Source organism: Pleurodeles waltl, chromosome 2_2, assembly GCF_031143425.1.
Source record: "Pleurodeles waltl isolate 20211129_DDA chromosome 2_2, aPleWal1.hap1.20221129, whole genome shotgun sequence".
In the NCBI taxonomy this organism is placed as follows: Eukaryota; Metazoa; Chordata; class Amphibia; order Caudata; family Salamandridae; genus Pleurodeles; species Pleurodeles waltl.
Genome location: NC_090439.1, coordinates 215,252,899 through 215,266,483, shown reverse-complemented (window position 1 = coordinate 215,266,483; position 13,585 = coordinate 215,252,899).

Genomic DNA, 13,585 nt, shown 5'->3' with positions numbered 1-13,585 from the left:
GGCAAGTTGACTCAGGTTGTAACGTCTTCCTAGACTACTGCACATAGTCTAGTTCAGCTGGTTAACTTGGTTGTGAGATTGTCGGTTTGAGTTTCAGAAGGTCCGTATGGCAGTACATCTGTTGTGTGTGTGTTAATTTGTCACAATTCGTATGTGTAGGAATGTGCACCTTCCATATAGTACCATCAAGATGTGTTCTTCGCACAGTCCACTTGCCTCTTGGTAGTGGGCAATGTGAGAGTAGGAGTGATGTGAGATATTGGAATGGCCTCAATGATTGCATGTAACCTTTATTGTAGTCATCACAATGCTATGTGAGTCACAGTGTTTGACCTGCAGCAAATTACAATCCACACCCCTTACACAGTACGTATTGGCTGTAGGGGTATTTGTTTGGGTGTTATTGATGTGTTATTGGAGTTTTATCTTCACAGATGGCACCTTGTGTTTGTCATTGTGTTGTTTTACATTTTCCCCTTGTGTCTGTGGAGTGGCATCAGTTTTTATTTGGAATGGTACTTTGTCCCTAGGTGTGTCTCCCATTGGGTGAGGATATCAAACATGCCTAGCGGTTCCACAACCTCATTTTGTTCCTGTCCACATGTCCCTGTTGTGGTGTATGTGTTGTTTGTCCTAGAGGGTTGCTGTGCAGTGTGTATATAAGCAGGTTTCTGTACTTACTAACAAGTAGTCCATTTCCATATTGTCCATCCTGGAAGTGTTTATTGATGGTACAGTGACAGAAGATAAATGAATCATGAACACTCCCAGGATACTTTGCCATGATGTTGGTGAACAATCCTTGGTGATCCACAATGGCCTGCACATTGATGGAGTGTGTGTGCTTCCTGTTGCGGTATAGATGTTCAGTTGCAGCAGGTGGCACAAGGCGTACATGTGTGCAGTCAATGGCACCAAGGACGTGTGGAAATCCATTAATGAGGTAAATCCCCTGTTTGGTCTCCTGCTGCTTCTGCTGTGTGTTTGGGAAGCAGATGTGGCGGGTGTGAGTCTGATGATGGCATCCAGTACCTTGGGCAGGAAGGCGGAGAATGATGGCTGTGAGATCCCAGCAACCAGGGTGCCATGTGTAGTACAGCTAGCAGCTTGGTTTCTGGTGGGATGGTGCAGGGTATCTGCAAGCTGGGTGCCAACTGTGGCTCAATGTTGCGCAGCAGCTGCTGAATGGCTTGCCAGTTCAACCTATATCTCTGGATGATGTAATGTTCCCTGAGGCCATGAAGGGTTGTCCTTGTGCGGAATATCCTCTCCTGCCTTTTGTGTTGCCTTTGGGGTCCCTGCTAGTGTTGTGGAAGCTGCTGTTGTTGTTCCTGTGCTCGGCGTCTGCGTGCATGCTGGATGAGAAGCACCTCCATGTCTTCCTTCTGAAGCTCTGCTGTTGCTTCTGTGTGGTTTCATTAAATACAGGTGTGTTTGTCCCATTTTAATGCCTGCCCTGACCCAGGCGTTGATTTTGTATGCGTCATTTTCCGACTCTGCCTCCCAGCCGTGCAGGATTTTTGCGCAGTAGCATAAATACGGTGCACGGGTGTTTGTGTCATTTTTTGGATGGGAACGCCTACCTTGCATATCATTAACGCAAGGCGGTTTCCCGCATCCAGAAAATGACACACACAGCTTGATTTTGACGTCCGCGGGCTCGCGCCAAAGTTTAAATATGGTGCACGGTTTGCGCCCAATGTGCATCCAAATTTTTGACGCACATTCAGCGCAGACGCAGTATAAATATGCCCCCTTATCTATAGGGGCCTGGGCGTTACTCTAATCAGACCCTATCGTTTGGAGGGTTCATCATATACAATTTCTGTGGGAACTTGTACTAAACTATAATCACACACTATCTGTGTGGCAACCTGGGCTTAACTCAAATGACACATCTGAATGCAAAATAACTATCATCACATACTATCTTTGCAGGGACATTAGTGTTAGTATAATGACACACTATCTCTATGGGACTTGAACAGTATTATAATCACACTATCACTGTGGGGACCTAGGAATCACTGTAATGACACACTATTTCTGTATTTACTTCTTTGTATTTCTCTTACACTATCTCTAAATAGTCTTGAACATGACTATGACTAAACAATATGAGCCTGATTTAAGAAAAGTGGCACTGCACCCAGTGCAGTTGCACTTTTCTTGCGCCCCTTAGTGCCCTTCTAACACCACCATGTGTGCACCATATCTAAGATACGTTGCACCATTGTGGTAGTTAAGGGAACTAGCATCAAAATTACTGATGCTAGTTTGGAGTTTTGCAGGATTAGCGTCCAAAATTTAGATGCTAATCCTGCAAATCCCATTGAGGCCCATTGTAAACAATGGTGTGCACCTTTTGACACCTCCTCTGAGCAGGTGTTGAAAGTGCTGAAAACAATGAAGCAAAGAAATCTCCTGCAGCCTCCCTAACAGGGTAACGCCCCCTTTGAATACATTATGCAAAGTGGCACAATAAGTGGCGCAATACATGCATTGCACTACTACTCTGTAAATTTGGTGCGGCGATTTTGGCCTCTTTGGGTCACATTGGTGACAAAGAATTGATGCTAATGTGGCACAAGGAGGTGCTAGGGGCTTTTAAATCAGCCCCTATATCTCTGGGGACCTGGGTATTACCATAATCAGATCCTCTTTTCTGTAGAGTTCAAGCATAACTATCATCACACACGAGGATGCAGATCTTCCTTTACTCTGTGGGGACTTGAACATAACTGTGCATCAATATAATCATTTGCTATTTCAGCAAGGGCTTGAAAATGACTATCATCGCACTCTTTCTGTCAGTTCTAGAGCATTATTATAATCACATGCCATACCTTTGGGGACTATTATTGCACAAATATACAAAGAAGATGAAGCCTATTGGTTACGTTGATGTAGAAGAACTAGGTAAATTCAACTTAGCTTTCCAATATGACCACAGTGCAGGAACTTTGACATCTAAAATTAAGTTAATTATGTGCTGTTTCCTTGTTCCTTAAAGTTTGTGAGTACTCATCAAAATGCCAAATATCTGTGAATCCCTTTCAATGGACTTGATTTGTTATAGTTTTCTATTGAGAAAAACATTATCATCGAGATCCATTTTCTGTGTGCTCCTAGGACATAATGACCTATTTACATATGGAAAAAATATCAGGTGATTTAGGTAAGGCACTCAAAAATAACATTTTGCAATATTTTTATGAATGTATTGAACCACAAGTGATATTTATTGAGTAAGTCCTACAAAGGGGGTTCTGTGAGCGTGAATAAATAACAACATATTTAAAAATTTGAAGTAGGATCCTGTATTACGAATTTTTTATCAGCATTTTTCTGTTATTGGTATGTTTTTAAAACATGCAAAAAAGTTAGTCCTCATAAGGCAAGTGTCCACACATAGGCCCTCATTATGACATTGAAGGTAAATCCTGCTTACCGCCCGGGTGACGGACGTCAACATATCGCAGCGGCGGTGAATATCCGTTCGCCATATTATGACACACACACATCAATGCGACAGAATACTGCCACCTACACAAATCCGCCAGCCCAAAGGTCAGTGGAAAAGTGGCGGTCCCAACACCCATACCGTTACACCAACAAAACAACGCCTATCACATTTTGACCCACAAGTCACCACGGCGGACATTCAACAGCAGTAAACCTTTGGCAGTACACTCAGCCGCGCTCAGAATGGACACCCACGTACAAAACAATACCACATTGGCCAACACTCATACACACACCACACCCACAGCACTATAAAACACCCACCCACATTACCCACAACCCTTTAGGAATCCAAATTATTGCCACCAGACTGACACCAAGCCCACTGCGACAACTAGACACAACCACCACTTACACCCATACATCCCTCATGCACCCCACATGACACACCCCACCACATTACTCAACACACTCTAACCAACATGCACCACACCTATGTCCCCACAAAAGCACCCTTGTTTCACAGATGAGGAGTTAAGGGTCATGGTGGAGGAAATAGTCAGGGTAGAGCCACAGCGATTTGGGCCATACGTATAGGAGATATCCACTGCAAGGAAGATGGAGCTATGGCGGAGAATCGTGGACAAGGTGAACGCCGTGGGACAACACCCAAGAACAAGGACGACATCAGGAAGAGGTGGGACGACCTACGGGGGAAGGTATGTTCCACAACAGCAAGGCAGTAACTCGCCATATAGAGGACTGGCGGTGGACCCCCACCTCCTCCCCAACAGCTCACAGCATGGGAGTAGCAAGTCTTGGCAATACTACAACCTGAGGGACTCACTGGAGTAGCTGGACCCTGGTAAATCAACATTTAACACTTATCACCCCCATACCTGCATGCCATCTCACACCCTCACCCTCACTCCCATCACTGCACCACATCCCACATACTGCACCTACACATATGACTAACCCCAATGCCAAGCCCTGCATGCCATACCAATGCATGGACAGCCCTCCCAGCCCTGCATGGACACCCATCACTAAAGTATCTACAGTATAGGGAAACTTGCAATCACACAATACATCACCATACACAAGCAAAAAGTGGCAGGGCAACACCAACGATAGAGGGGAAGATAGGGATGTACAATATGTTACAGACATGAAGCATAATACATCACTTACATCCCCACAGGTGCCCCAGCCAATGTCAGCGGAGACGAGGTGCCACCACTATCCAGTCCCCCGAAAGAAGATACCCCCAGTGATGACAGTAACTCTGGACTTCAGGATCTTGACCAACAACCTGGCCCATTGGGGAACACTAGACAGCCGGTCACCCCAGCCCACTCACAGTCCACCACAGAGCCTCCCCATCAGTATCCAACACCACAGCACCCACCCAGCGTACCCATACCTCTGTCCCCAGGACACGTCAATCAGCAGTGTGCCCACCTGCACAGGGACCCCAGGCCACACTTCATACACAAGACAATCAGGGACCTGGGGTCAGTGGCAGTGGGCACACCATTCAGGGGACACAAGCCAACAGGGACACTAGGAGGACTGCTGTGCACCAGGGGGAGGACAGGCCTAGGGAACCGACTCTCCAGGAGGCACTCTCCAAGATCCTGGTAGCCTACCAACAAACCCAGGACACGATGGGCAGATCCTTGACAACGTGCAGGAGAACAAGCGGCGGCAGGATGAACAGTATCAGGGGATCAGGGAGGCCTTGCAGGCCATTAACACCACCCTGATCTCCATAGCAGGGGTGCTGGCAGACATGGCCAACATCATGAGGGAGGCAACAGCACAGCAGCGGGCCCCTACCATGAGCCAGTCAAATGACCAGCCCTCCACCTCCACTGCCGCTAGTGGGCAGGAGGCCCCACCATAGGACCCACAGGCCACCAGCATCCCTGCCCTTGCAGAAGGTGAACCACCCCACAAACATTCCTTGCAAACCAGACAGAAGCCGGAGACACTTGCCAAGACCATCGCCAAGGAAGTAAGACTCTCCTGATTGTCCCCCTTGTGTCCCACACAGTCATCTTGTCCACTTTGAACTGCCTTTGCTCCCCTTCCTATGGCCACTTGTACAATGGACCTGTGCTACAAGCAGACTAGAACAATACCCTGGACTCTCCTCCATCATGAGCATATTCAATTGCACTTTCCCCTCAACTTCTTAGCACTATAATAAACACCCTTGAACACAACTTGACTATTAGTGTTTTATGTTTTGAAAATGTGCATTTATGGCAACAGTCACATCTAGTGCAAATGATCTGAACACTGTGAGAGCATAGAAATAATAGCCTATAGCTGTCTGTAGTCATCACATCAGTACGTAAATGTTATATCACCAACATCAGTAAAATGACATGCCATAGGTGACAGTAAGTTGAAATGCAAGGGAAGTTAATGCCAACATGCTACAGCCACACAGAATATACCAATAGTCATAGGAATGGTAAGTTGCTATGTCTCACCTGTGTGTCATTGGAAGTATTGACGGATAACTGATGTTCTGTTGTCCTAATCCCCAGCCTCTTCATCCTCACTCTCCTCAGGATCTACTGTGCCACAGGGGCATCTCCAGTACCCTCCTTCTGCAGAAATGGTACATGGCGTCTGAGGGCCAGGTTGAACAACATGCAGGATGCCACTACCATCTGGCAGACCTTCTCGGGTGAGTAGCACATGCGTCCAGCTGTCAGATGGAGGCACCTGAACCTGGCCTTCAGGAGCCCAAAGGTCCTCTTGATGATCCGTCTTGTTCGCCCATGTGCATCATTAAAACGTTCCTCAGCCCCTGTCCTGCAATTTCTCACAGGGATCAGCAGCTATGATAGGTTTGGGTAGCTAGAGTCACCTGTAAGTATTGAGGGACCACATTTAGCCTCACACAATGATATGGAGATGACACCTGAAGGCATACACTAACATACAGTGTGTGGGGACCATGGCTCACCTATTAGCCACACCCTGTGCCTCTGTAGTTGGGCCAACACATTTGGGATGCTGCTATTCCTCAGAACAAAGCCATCATGCACCAACCCAGGAAACTTAGCATTGACATGGGAGATGTACTGGTCCGCCAGGCACACCATCAGCACATTCATTGAGTGGAAACTCTTACGATTCCTGAACACCTGTTCATTCTGGTGGGGTGGGTGGGGGGACAAACGCAATATGTGTCCCGTCAATTGCCTCAATAATATTGGGGATGTGTCCCATTGCATAGAATCCGGCCTTTACAGTGGCCAAATCTTCCACCTGGGAAAGAAATGTAGCTGCACATGTGTTTTACCAGGGCAGACAACACTCTTGCCAGCACAACTGAGAACATTCGCTGTGACATTCCTGCTGCCAAGCCCACAATCACTTGGAAAGAACCAGTTGCCAAGAAATGAAGCACTGATAGCACTTGCAGATGAGCGGGATCCCAGTCTGATGACGGATAGATCAGACGGGGTCTGGCTCCAATTGGGCACACAGCTCTGTGATTGTGGCCCTGTCCAGTCTATATGTGAGTATAATGTGCCTGTCCTCCAGTGTAGCCAAGTCCACAAGGGGTCTGTACACAGGGGTATGTCTCCACCTCCTATTCATCCACAGTGGTAGGTATCTAAAGAACACAAGAGTGAGTAGGCTGTCACAGTTAGAACAATGGAACCACAACTTCAGTGTCCACTGTGCATTTATGTAATGGGACAGTGTTAATGGTGAGGTATGTGTGAATCTAATCTGTGACACAGTTAATGTTGATATGACCGTTGCCCTCCCCTGAAATGGTGACTGCCTGTCCTGTATGTAGGGACAGGTGGAAGTTAGGTGACTCCGGTGACATTGGGCATTGTGGTGGAAGGCGGTCTTGCACCCCCATGCAATTCCTCATTGGATAATATGGGGCTCTATGGAGTACATTGGCCAATGGGGATGTGTGCCGGCAGTTAAGGTGTACACCGCCGTGGACGTGGCTGCCATTTTCTATCTGATCCCTCACTTGTTTCCTGACCTTCAACAGGAGAACACCTGCTGTGACCTGTGTCTGGAACCCACCATGGCCCGTGTGACCGGGGAAAGGGCCCCTACCTTCACTTCGGAGGAGTTGGAGCGACTGGTGGATGGGGTCCCACCCCAGTATAGACTGCTGTATGGGCCTCCAGACAAACATGTGAGTACACATTCGGCCCAATGCATGTGGGAAGGATGCATGGAGATGTGTGTGCAAGCATCGTGCCATCGGGGGTTGGAGGGAATGTCTTGTGGTGTTGTACATGGTATGCACCGGGCGGTGTGTATGCCAATGGTGATGAAAAAGGAAATGGTAGGCCATTTGTGTGACAGGGTGGACTGTTTGTTTAATGGTGTTCTCTTGTCTGTATTGCCTCGCAAGGTCAGCACACATCAAAAGAAGGGATTATGGCATGCCATCGCCAAGGACGTGCGGACCCTGCGGGTCTATGGCAGGCAGAGCACCCACTGTAGGAAATGGTGGGAGGACCTGAGACACTGGGTACGGAAGACCACGGAGGCCCAGCTGGGGATGGCCTCCCAACAAGAAAGGGGTGCCCTTCGGAACCTGACCCCCCATGATGGCCCACATATTGGAGGTGGCCCACCCAGAGCTAGATGGGTGCTTGAGGGCATCACAGCAGCCACAAGGGGGTGTGCACAGTGGACATTACTACAATAATTGGCAGGTGGCATGGGATCCAGGTGGTGGGCGTGAGTGACAGGCCAGACGTTGCAGCATGGGTCAACTCTAGGGTAATGGGTGTAATGCAAATGCAGATAACTTAGCTTGTTAGCATTCAATTTAAGGCAGGGCTTTTTGGGTACCAGGAGGGGTGCAGTTGGAGGTGTGTGGCCCTCATCTTGCCTTAGCATCTAGCCATGTCACTGGCAGTACAATGCATAGTGCTTAAGCCTGAACCCTGTGTGTGACGGTGCTGTGTGTGCCAACTGTGGTGTTGGTGCATTCACTGACCCAGTGTTTCCTTTTTCTCTCTTCCCCCCTTTTTTGTTCTGACATGCTGTCCTTGTGTGCATTAGCATCATCTGGCGGAGGAGCAGTGGCACCGGTGACAGAGGGAGCTGCATCCCACAGGACCCAGGAGGCAGAGTCCACCGACGTCGAGGGAACCAGTGGGATGGAGGGTGAGGGGAGCACCATGGCGGAGACAGGAGGTGACAACACAGACTCAGATACCTCCTCCAATGGAAGCTTCCGGCTGGTGGCAGACACCTCTGTGACCAACCCAGCTGCAGGTACAGCCGCCACCCCCGTACCAGCACCGCCCTCCCAGTAGCCCCTGAGCGATTTGCCTGTTCCCACTCACCCAGGAAGGTGGGCATCTCCTTCGCCCCAGGTACCTCAGGCCCTGCCCCATTGGGCCCTGCTGACCTGGTTGAGGAGGCTATTGACCTGCTGAGATCCATCTCTGTAGAGCAATCAACCATTGTAAATGCCATCCAGGGGCTGGCATCCCAGATGCAGCAAAGCAATGCATCCCTGTAGGGCATCCACAGTGGATTGGTGGCCCAACAGAGATCAATTCAGGCTGTGGCCTCCTCTCTGATGGCAGCCATTGTCCCTGTTTCTACTGTCCCCCTCCAACTACCACTTCCCAGTCCCAGTCTCCTCAACCCCAACCCCAACCCGTCGCATGTACACATACTGACGAACATGCTCACAAGACAACACCCAAAAGTGGCACAGTCAAACACAGGCACCACACTTCATCCCACAAGCACTCACGCAAACACCAGACAGTTGCAAACACAACAACATCCACTGCCTCCACTGTCTCCCCCTTCTCCACCTCCCTCCCAGTCACATCCACTCTCACACCTGCATGCACTGCACCAACATCCACCACCAGCATCACCACACCAAGCTGCAGTCACACTTCACTAGCAGACACCTCCACAACATCCATGCACTCGTCCACTATGTCCTCTCCCACCCTGTCTGTCCCCCCTCCTAAAGGACACAAACACAAGCACTCACACACCCAACAGCCATCCACCTCACATCAGCATACTGTCCATGCACCTGCACCCAAATCCAGCAGACACACACCTCCTACAACCACTCCCTCAACCTCCACTCCCATCCCTCCTCCCACCCCACCATCTCTAAGAAGCTTTTCCTTGCCCAACTTGACCTCTTCCCTTGCCCGTGTCCTGCCCGTAACAGCAGGGTTCCAATGACCCAGCCCAGCACCTCAGCCAAACAGTCCATGCGGATGTGGTGGGAAGGATACCAAACCTCCAGCCAAGAAGGGGGAGGAGCCTGCACCTCCAGCCAAGAAGGGGAAGGAGCCTGCACCTCCAGCCAAGAAGGGGAAGGAGCCTACACCTCCTACTTTGACGGCTAAGGAACACGTACAACCTGCCATGAAGGGGAAGAAGCGATCAACCCCTGCCAGGAAGGGTAAGGATTCCATACCCCATGTCATGGAGAGGATGAAGCCCTCTACTCCAGCGGAGGCTGTCAGGGTGACACCTCCACCACCACCAGTGTTCATGGGGCCCCCACCGCCAGCTGAGGAAGTGCAGCCATCACCACCTGCAGAGGCTGCCCAGGAGGCATCTCCATCTGCCACAACAGTGCAGCCATCACCACCTGCAGAGGCGCCCAGGAGGCACCTCCATTTTCAACAACAGTGCAGCCATCACCACCTGCAGAGGCTGCCCTGGAGGCACCTCCATCTGCCACAACAGTGCAGCCATCACCACTAGCGGAAGCCATGTAGGCCACCCTCCAGGGGCTGCTATACAAGGGCCTCCCTCCAGAACCAGTGGGCATGTCACCCACTCCAGAGTCTGTGGCCTTGCACTCCCCAGGACAGAGAACTGGGCATGGAGCCCCCTCCAAAACCAGTGGGAAAGTCACCTGCTACAAAGACTGTGGCCTTGCACTCCCCAGGACACAGAACTGGCTTGGAGCCCCCTCCAGAAACAGTGGGAAAGTCACCCACTCCAAAGATTGTGGCCTTGCACTCCCCAGGATGGAGAACTGGGCATGGAGCCCCCTCCAGAACTAGGGGGAAAGTCACCCGCTCCAGAGACTGTGGCCTTGCACTTCCCAGGACAGAGAAATGGGTATGGAGCCCCCTCCAGAACCAGTGGGCTTGTTCCCAACTTCGGCTGAGGTGCCCCCAGCCCCCTGAGGTGCCTACCCACTTGCAAACTGATGCTCCTGCAGAGTTCCATCCAGCTGAAGTCAGGATTTGAGTTGGGCCTTGGACTGTGCCCTGTGGCCATGTGAGCCCTTTGAACATTGGTCTGGGCAGTGTCCCTTTGTGTACATTTGTACATATCTGTTTCACTGACAATTGGATTATTTATTAGCTGTTGATATTAATGCATTCACCTTGGTGCATTCCTGTTGTCCTTGCATTATTCTGCCATGTATTGGCTGCAAATTGTTTTTCATGTGCAGATGGTTGTGTGTATGGGGTGTGCGTCAGGTGATTAGTGCATGTGTGTGTCACTCTTGTTTTCCTCCCTCCACCTTGTGTACTAGGCGGCTGTACTCCCCGTCGTCTTTGTCGGCGTTGGTGTTCCAGGTGGAGCATAACGAAGAAGATCACTGGAAAAACTTGCAGTTCGGGTTCCAGGGCGGCGTTGTTCTTCCCTGTGTCTCGATGGTGAGTCTTTTCTCTTCTGTGATGCGTTTCCACCAGGGTTTTGATGGCGTTGGTACCACCCTGGAAACCGTGGCGGATTGCATGGTCTTAAGATGGTGGGTAGTACTTTGTGTTCCGCCTGGCTGTTGATGGCTACCGCCGTGGTGAGTGTTGTTAATGCCCTGGCTGTTGGTGTGATACATTGGCTGTCTATGGGAGTTCTTACCACCATGGTCATAATTTGGCAGTAGTTACTGCCAGCCTGTTGGCGGTATCACCGCCACTTTATCACTCACCACCAGGGTCATAATGAGGGCCATAGTCCCCACAAGGGTGGTAACGTGTGTGTCTGTGTGTGTGTGGGCATGTGTGTGTGTTAGTGTATGTATGTGTGTCATGCTTTCGTGCTGCCCATCATCAGCATGTCCTAGGCCTGACGCTCACTAGCCATGAGGATACAACAACTGGCAATGAAGGGCAGGATCTACCTCTTACTACGCCACACTTGGCAGGATCTAGTATACTGGCACCCTCAGCTGCACGAAGCTGCGTATTAGGTGTCACTGTGACTCTGCCCAGTGGCCGCACTTGATCCCAGTAAGTCAGGCATCAGACTGGAGCCCTCCAGCTCATAGCCCACCACCCACACTACATCCCAAATTTGTCTGAAGATGTGCTCAGCCAATAAAATGTTTGGAAGTGCCTGGGGAGTGGCTCAAACGTATGCCACTATCCTCCAGGAGCTGGGTATTCATGTGGTGGCCACCAAATAACACATCACATCTACCCAAAGGAAGGAAACAGCACATATGCCCCAATCAATGCCTAAAACAATAGTGAAAGAGGGCTCTACTTGCACCCACATCAAGCTGGTCAACACACAGCCTGCACTTCCATTGAAAAGGGGCTGATGAGAGACACTTCAGTCCTGCGCTGGGCAGATCACTACTGAAATACCCACTCGTCATTGCTCTCTCTGAACCCCTGACACCACGACAAGTGCTTAACATCCACACATATGACGTCCATACCCACCATCGAACCCTTTGTTGTCTCTGGTGCACTATCCTCTCAAGCCACCAAATGGGCAACATAGGGACACCATCTAGAGGTGTACTATGCAGCAGTCAGACTTGAGGAAGACAGGCAACGACCACTACTTCTTGACCTTGCAGGTGCTGCTATCCAAAAACTTTCCAAGAAGGTACGAGAAGCCAGAACCCCACACATCTACGCCACACTCAAGGCAGCCCTCACTACTTACTTCACACCATTAGCCAATCCCGACTACGAGCGGTTTCTGATCAGGAAAGCCCAAAAGATGCTCAAAGGGCCTGTGGACCAATTTTATGTTAGGCTATGTGAGCTGTCGATGGCATGCACTCTCACCAACGAGCATGATGAAATCTGTGCCCAATTCATCTGGGGCTATGCATCAGCGAAACTATGCAAACACATCTTGCAAGTTCCACACATGACAATGGACGAGATCCTCATCATGGGCAGGCCAAAAGAGCTGTAGAAATCATGAGCTGCCCACATGGAAGCCACAGTCCAGCAGTCCATCAAGCCCGAATTCGTCAACCAAGTAGGTGCCACCCTATCACCTCAACGCTAGAAGGACTGCCCCAGGACGCTGCAAGCTGCCAGGCCATGCAGGTGGTGCGGGTACCCCACACTTAGGAGACTGCCCAGCAAAAGGATGAAAGTGCTCAGCCTGTATTTCGCCATTGTCTATAGAGCAACACCTGTAGCCAAAGGGCCGAAGAAGAAGATGGCCAACTGTGTGGTCATGGAGCCTGTGCTAGAGGATGACAACAACATGGATGTGACTAGTCAGAAGGCACAGTCTGTGTCAATCACATTGTGGAACCAAATGCAGGTCGCATCCACTGAACCCCCTGATGCCAAGTCATGGCCGAAAGACAACGGTTGGTGGCATTGGTCCACACAGGGACCTCGATCAACATCTTACCCCTTTCACTGCACAAAGAGATGGCCGCACTCCGGCATTGTACCCTACCCCCACCAGGGTGAACACCTACAGCACTTCCACATTCCTCCCACTGCCAGACGTCTCCACCACCACCATCAGCCACCAAGGTCAAGCCACCAAGACAAAAGTCTGTCACAAAGTGAGGGAGAGACATGATGCTCAGTTGCCACAAGCCTGAACGATTATAGCTGGATCGCGTTTGGGGTCCACATCAGTGCTCTCCCTGGACTCCCTGCTGGACGAGTTAGCACAACTTTTCCAAAGCATTGGGTGCCTTAAGGACCGATTAGTCCACCTCTACATTGGTCACTCGGTTCAACTGGTTGCGTTGCGTCATTGTCGAGTGGCTTTCCACCTATGCCTCAAAGTGGAGGGTGAACTGCTTAATTTGGAAAGAGCCAACATCATTGAAAAGGCCAACACCCTGTGTGTCGCCCATTATCATCGCCTGCAATGCAAAACAGCTGGG